Below are 8,012 nucleotides of genomic sequence, written 5' to 3' on the forward strand. Positions count from 1 at the left end.
CCTTCCTAACCTGCAATCTTCTTCCTGACCTCTCCGCCCCCACCCCACTCCCTATCACCCTCACCTTGACCTCCTTCCACCTATCGCATTCCCTCCCCCAAGTCCCTCCTCCCTACCTTTTATCTTAGCCTGCTGGACACACTTTCCTCATTCCTGAAGAAGGGCTTATGCCCGAAACGTCGATTCTTCTGTTCCTTGGATGCTCCCTGACCTGCTGCGCTTTTCCACCAACACATTTTCAGCTCTGATCTCCAGCATCTGCAGTCCTCACTTTCTCCTCCTGTTTGGTTTGTGATGTGAAGTGAAGCTAACAGCATAAGTTCAATTCCTGTATCAGCTAAGGTTACTGTGAAGGATGCTCCTTCCCCTCCCCTGAGGCATGGTGACCTTTCGATTAAGCCACCACTAGTCATCTCTCTAATGAGGGAGCAGTCTTATGGTCTGGTAAGACTATGGTGATTTTACTTACTTCCAGAGATTTCATAATCATGAGATCCATTCCAATTCATAATGAATTTCCTGAAGCCTCCCTCTTTTATACTTGTAAACCTTAGGCCTACTTTTTTCATTCTTCCAGTTACATCTCAAGTTAATGTTATCTTCTAAGAATTTATCTTAATTCTTGTAGATATTGAGTTCCTATGTGCGATGCCTACAATACAATTCAAGATCTCATAAGGTGGATACGTTTCTGAAGGTTAAAGTGAAAATTACAATCAGAAACATAAGAACTGGTTTTATTCTAACAATTGCTCAATGTCAATAAAAAAAACAACAGACAAAAGAAAGGCATAATCAGAATAAATAACAAATCATTATTATTTTGTAGTCAGCCCTGCAGCAATATTATGTTTAGTTTAAAATAAATTAACATTAAAAAATCAAACAGCTGCAATAAATGGGAGTATGTAAACTAAAAATCATCCGAAAAGTTTTGTGATCTGGGAATCTAACAGGAATATTACTAATCTTTTAAAACAAGCTTGATATCAAAATCAAACCATTTGTTTAGAGATACAGGGTGGAATCTTCTGCTGCCAGAAGTAGTGTGCTTAAAGCTAAGGTCACTTAGCTCGGTAGGATGATGGTGTATTCAAACCTTGCCATCTGTTTGCCTCCATCCGAATTAAGTACTGTCAGGGAGCTCCAGGGTCTGCTTTCCTACCTACTCCAAAAAACCATTGAGGAATGTGGCCAATCAAAGATAACTAAAGGGCCTTGTTGCTGGGATTAACGTAGCTGCAAGCAGACCTCTGACTGGGCAGCATGCCTAATAGACTACACTCTATGGGCCATTTATCAGTACAGTATGGGCTGGGGTGGTAGTGAGACTCTTTCATCAAAAGCAACCAGTGCCTGAGTGAGGGACTGGACATAGTAAGGGAAAAGGGTATACCTGCTCTGATCCATTCCCCTTACTTACTCTCAACCTCCCTGACCTCATCTGCCCCTGACCTCCCACCCAAGAACAACCATGAAATCCTGGGAGTCCAGTGGGAGGTGGGTCTCTTCTTGCAGTAGCCATGGCTTTTTCCATGGGCAAACTGAGTGCAAGAGCTGCCGACCTCTGATTATTTGGCAGCTCTTGCTTGGTGGGACATCAGTCCCTTGGTCTTGACTCTGGGTGACAACCTGCTGGTGCCATCAGCAGTTCCTCATTGCCATGTGATTCAATGTGCTTTCACTGGAAGAGGTAACACAGACCTCTCATCAGCTCTCCAGCTAGCAGGCGAGGCCTTGACAATAACCCTCTAGCAGATCCAATTGTCGTTGGGAATGTGTTAACCAAGAAATAACTGCAAACACTTGTTCACACCTAACTGTATTCTGATATTGAAGCTTTGGGGGGTATGCATTAACAAGACTTTCAAAATAATAACCATTGCCTCAATGTGTCTGGAATGACCCCACATTCCTTGGAAATGTTAATCTCAAATTGTTACAGAAAGTAAAACATATTCACCAACTTGATGCAGCTGAAAAAGCTAGAACTTTCTCCAACAGACATCCTCATGTGTAAATTGGCTTTCATGGACTCATGATCAAACCATTTGATTTGCAGACACATCGCTTAGCTGAGATAGCAGGATTCCCCATGGTGCTGGGAGACATTATCACTCTCACATTGCTTTGCAAGAATACCTCATTCAGGATGTTAAATGGAACTGGAAAATGTCCCATTCTAATGCAGTTGGCAGGTCACCATTCACAATGTGTCATGTTGGTGAGTGTCTGCTTTCCTTACAGCAGTAATGCTGTGACAGTCATGTGGATAGGTAATGCATGTGCAGCATGGAAGTTGATAAGGAAAATTGCCATTGTCCTTGTCACCAAGCAGCCATGTCTCAGTGTTCTACCCTTCATGACAAAAAGGCAATACGACTGTAATATTTTAACACAAGTGCTCAAATTAAGTCACATTCTTTTAGGAACTACAAGACATCTCATGAGGCGGTGAGGTCAAGAGTGTGGGATTTGCCTCCTTTTCTATCCTTCTTCGCTCCTCCCACCTTCTTATCAAGTAGTTGGGGTTTGATGAATGATGCAACTTGTTGAACGGGTTGTTGTCATTCTGAGTGATTGGTAGCTTGCTACATGAGGTCATCAAACTCAAAGGCATTACACTTCAGGAAAAGCTTTCAGACTTTGCAGTGTTTCTTTGTCCTCCTTTGGAAGATTGGACATGTGAGAGTTGAACAAAAATGACACAATATCCTTTCCATCCACATAGATCTTGCTGGGGTGTTATCTTAGTTCATGTGAACATGGCTTCAGGGATACTGGACAGCAGGCTTACACTGAACCCAGAGGAGGTGGTGAGGGCATTGTTGACTAGATTTCTCTAGTACTCTTATGCCTCATTGATATGCAGTCCATGCCTCACTGCAGGACAGGAGGGTGGAGGCAACAACTATGTTTGACATGCAAACTTTTGTTCCCTTATGAAGATCTAGTTGTCACTGCTGTAGTTTGTATCAGGCTGAGCCAGTGCAACTGACCAGGTGTTGGATCTTCTCATAAATAGCTCTAAGGCAAGGGAATTAATCAAAATGTTCCAGAGTCTTGCTGTTAACATATATAGGAAGTTGAATATGCTCCTGACCAAGGGTGGGTTATTATATGAGTTTTCCTTTGACAACAGCCAAAGACAGGGTGAAAGTGTGGACTGCAGATGCTGGAGATCAGAGTCAAGATTGAGTGGGGCTGGAAAAGCACAGCAGGTCAGGCAGCATCCATGGAGCAGGAAAATCGATGTTTCGGGCAAAAACCCTTCATCAGGAATGAGGCAGAGGACCTCCTGGGTGGAGAGATAAATGGGAGGGGGGTGGAGCTGGGGAGAAGGTATCTAAGAGTGCAATAGATGGATGGAGATGGGGATGAAGGTGATAGGTCGGAGAGGAAGGTGGAGCAGATAGATGGGAAGGGCGATTGACAGGTAGTACAGGTCATGAGTTGGCAGGTTGGAACTGGTGTAAGGTGGGGGGAGGGGAAATGAGGAAACTGGTGAAGTCCACATTGATGCCCTGGGGTTGAAGTATTCCGAGGCAGAAGATGAGGCGTTCTTCCTCCAGGCGTCAGGTGGTGAGGGAGCGTCGGTGAAGGAGGCCCAGGACCTCCATGTCCTTGGCTGAGTGGGAGGGGGAGTTGAAATGTTCGGCCATGGGGCAGTGGGATTGATTGGTGCGGCTGTCCCGGAGATGTTCCCTAAAGCGCTCTGCTAGGAGGTGTCCAGTCTCCCCAGTGTAGAGGAGACCGCATCGGGAGCAACAGATACAATAAATGATATTGGTAGATGTGCAGGTAAAACTTTGATGGGGCCTTGGATGGAGGTGAGGGAGGAGGTGTGGGTGCAGGTTTTGTAATTCCTGTGGTGGCAGAGGTGAGTGCCAAGAGGGGAGGGTGGGTTGTTGGGGGGCGTGGACCTGACCAGGTAGTCACGGATTGAATGGTCTTTGCGGAAAGTGGATAGGGGTGGGGAGGGAAATATATCTCTGGTGATGGGGTCTGTTTGTAGGTGGCGGAAATGTCGGCGGATGATGCGGTTTATGCGGAGGTTGGTAGGTTGGAAGGATGAGGACCAAGGGCGTTCTGTCCTTGGTCAAAGACAGACTGAGTTTCTTGCATGCAGGATTAAAGAGGTTGAGAGTAGCTTGGAAATATAATGCAGAGTGGGCAGTGACATTGCAGTCATCCACAAACTGTGGAGATGTCTCTCTGTAGAGGTCAGTTTAATTTTGACAGGGTGTCAACTGAGGTTCAAGTATTTTCTACTTAAAAAATATTTAATAGTGACACCAGAGGCAGTTGATTATTGATGAGGAAAATTGCCATTGCCAGGTAGTTTGTAAGTACTAAGTGATCACACACACATGCTTAACTTTGAGTGAGAAGGTTGTGGGTCAATTCACACTCCCAAAATTTCAGCAGGTTTTCCAGGTTAACACCAGAATATATTACTGTTCTGTTGTCCTGTGTGAGTTAATTTTGTCAATCACAATTTGTTATGAAGATTCAAACGTCTAAGAAGCTTGATGATGAACCTGAAAGGCTGATATCTCAAGGTAAGGGTAAAGTCGTCATTGTCCCAGGGGATTGTTGGACTGCTCTATCATAAGACAGAGACAACTGGTGGTGATTTAACCTGAGGGTCAATGTGCCTTAGGTCGGGGGAGAAGCTGAGAAGGATGGTCCGTCCTGATAATCTCAACCAATGTGGGAATTAAACCCATGCAGTTAGTGCTGCTTTGCATTCTCAAAACAGATTGGATTCTGAACTGATGTTTCCTTTTAAGGGAGACAGGAGAACTACAAGACATAATTATAAAAATTAATGTTATGCCATGTAAGACAACGATGAGAAACATGTTTTTCTTTCTAAGGGCTATGTACACTTTGTGGGATAACTGCTACCACATACACTGACTTTTGTTGAATCCATTGAGTGTTCACAGAGACTAGTTCTCCAACTTTTATTTTTTACATTGTCAATGTGGAATTTGTCTTTCTGTAGATTCAAGTTGATAATTGTTACTATTTTTGGCTTCAGTAGTTTTTGTTCACTGATGGAAAGATAATCTGGGTGTGGTATAACATTCATCACTGAACTGGAGTACATTCCATGCAATTAGTAGTTATGTTTCTCCATATTATGATTGGCTGGGGTTAATATTTCAATGACAGAATGTTGAATTTCCCAATTGTTTATCAAGTGTGCGAGTACCTCACTCATTAGCTGATTGACGTCCTCTCTCATCATAATGGTTAGCACGCCATGAAAATGGAAATATGCTATTGCCCTTGCTACAACCTCACTGGTAGTTGTAATGTCAGCCATTTTCAGTAGACTAAATCGTGGTTGACCGTGACAGGATAATCCATATCAGGTTAAGAGTGTAAAGGATCTATTCCAAATTTCATCCTTGGATGTCACGAGTCAGTCAGCTCTTTAGCTGACTTAGCTGAAAATGTGTTGCTGGAAAAGCGCAGCAGGTCAGGCAACATCCAGGGAACAGGAGAATCGATGTTTCGGGCATAAGCCCTTCTTCAGGAATGGCTTTAGCTGACTTAGTTTGATGTCACTGTTTAGTATGTCCTTTGTCTCATCACATTTGGCCAATATAGTAGCTCTCTGGCCATCCTGAGACATGGCTCAATTTCAGGATGGTTTACATGAATTTGCTTCAGCATCTGCCTCTCAGCACCAGGGTCCCAGGTTTGATTCCAACCTTGGGTGACTGTCTGTGTGGAGTATGTACATTCTCCCCGTGTCTGCGTGGGTTTCCTCCGGGTGCTCCGGTTTCCTCCCACAGTCCAAAGATGTGCAGGTCAGGTGAATTGGCCATGCTAAATTGCCCATAGTGTTAGCTGCATTAGTCAGAGGGAAATGGGTCTGGGTGGGTTACTCTTCAGAGGGTCAGTGTGGATTTGTTGGGCCGAAGGGCCTGTTTCCACGCTGTAGGGAATCTAATCTAATCTAATCTAATCACTTTTCTCATCTATCTCAATAGCATGACCTGGGGGTCTGTTTAACTCATTTGGCTGGGTGGTTGGTTCACACAGCAGTGTGATACTGACAGCATGGACTCAATTTCTGCACCAGCCAAGGTTACCATGAAGACCTCTTCCCTCTCCTGAGGTGTGGTGGCAATGAGGTTAAATAACCACCAGTTGTGTCTCTCTAAAAGACAGCATTCCAATGGCCAGGCAAGACCTATCTTGACATTATGAACAATTTTGCACCTTTGTAAAATGTGAAAACTTGGGTGATCCCAATACTCTCTCATACAAACATCTATGTCTTCGGCAGTTTTAAGTCTGCCTTTCACCTCAACTTCATGTAGATTTGAACATTGCATCTCATTTTGTAATTTGCTTGGTCCAAGTAAAATATGTGTCTGTCAGATTAAATGGATGGAATTTTATCGGGGTCTGAGTAATGTGGCCATGGTGAGATTTCAGGCAAGATATTCAACGAGGCCTGTTTTAAAGTTGGGAACATCTTGCTCTATCTTCAATGATTTTGTCAAACAACAAGACAAGCTCAGCTCCAAACAGTTTCACAAGCTATGATCCATGGGCCCAGCTACATGTATTCCCATCCATGGATTTGGCAATCACCATTTGCAAATCCTAAGAACCATCATGGCACCTCTCCAATTCACTCACAGGTCATTATTGAAGCACAGACTTACACTGTAGAATGTACCAGAAAGCAGCATTGAAAGATTGCTGCAAGGCTAGTTAGGACATTTAGACAGGCATCCAGTTCACCAATTGGTCCAGGCTGAATCTTAGGGTTACTTGCTCCGTCTCTTAGCGCCTGCCTGCTAGCTCCCAATATTCATGCCATGCCTTACCGTGCTCTCTTTCTGTACCAGTCAGCACAGTCACACAACCAGGCAGCTTGTCCTGTTGGTTAGCAATCCTCGGTTAAGGGGACATACATCTTGATGTACTGTGCTGTGTTACACACTTCTGCCCAGTCTTTTCAAAATTGACCGATTGCCACATGCGCTGAGGTACAGTGAAAAGTATTGCTTTGCTTGCTATACAGGCAGATCGTACTATACAAAGTGCATCAGGGTAGCAGATCAGAGTGCAGAATGCAGTGTTACAGCTACTAGAGAACGTGCAGAGAGGGAGAGAGAGATCAGAATTAACATTTGAGAAGTCCATTTAAAATTCTGATAACTGCGGGTAAGAAGCTGTTCTTGAATCTGTTTGTAGGTGTATTCAAACTTTTATATCTTCTGCCTGATGAAAAGGGGTGGAAGAGATTATAACCAGAGTTAGAGGGGTCTTTGATTCTGTTGCTTTCCTAAGGCAGAGGAAAGTATAAATGGAATCAATGAATGGGAGACTAGTTTGTGTGGTGGACTGGGCTATGTTCATGATTCTCTGTAGTTTCTCATGATCTTGGGAAGAGCATTTGCCAAACCACACTCCAATGCATCCAGATCGGAAACTTTCTATGGTACATCTTTAAAAATTAGTAAGACTCCTTGGGGACATGGTGAATTTCCTTCGCCTCCCAAAGAAATAGAGATGTTGTTGTGTTTTCTTGACCGTCACATCAACAGAGATAGACTAGGACAGATTGTTAGTGATCATCACGGTCAGAAACTTGACACTCTCAACTATCTCCACCTCAGCTCCATTGAACCAGGCAGAGGTGTGCCCTCCACTCTGCCTCTTGAATTCAATGACCAGCTCCTTTGTTTTGCTGATGTTGATGGAGATTTTGTTATCTTTCCACCCAGCCATTAAGCACTCAATCTCTTCGCTGTATTCTGTCTTGTTGTTGTTTGAGATCTGACTTACAACAGTGATGTCATCAAAACATTGTAAATAGAGTTGGGGTGGAATTTGGCCACACAATTGTGTGTGTGTGAGTGTGTGTGTGTCTGTGTGCGTGTGAGTCTGTATGTGTGTGAGTGTGTGTGTGTCTGTGTGTGTGAGAGAGTGTGTGTGTCTTTGTGTGTGTGACTGTGTGTGTGTGTCTGTGTGTGTGA

Source organism: Chiloscyllium plagiosum, chromosome 13 (assembly GCF_004010195.1).
Source record: "Chiloscyllium plagiosum isolate BGI_BamShark_2017 chromosome 13, ASM401019v2, whole genome shotgun sequence".
Lineage (NCBI taxonomy): Eukaryota > Metazoa > Chordata > Chondrichthyes > Orectolobiformes > Hemiscylliidae > Chiloscyllium > Chiloscyllium plagiosum.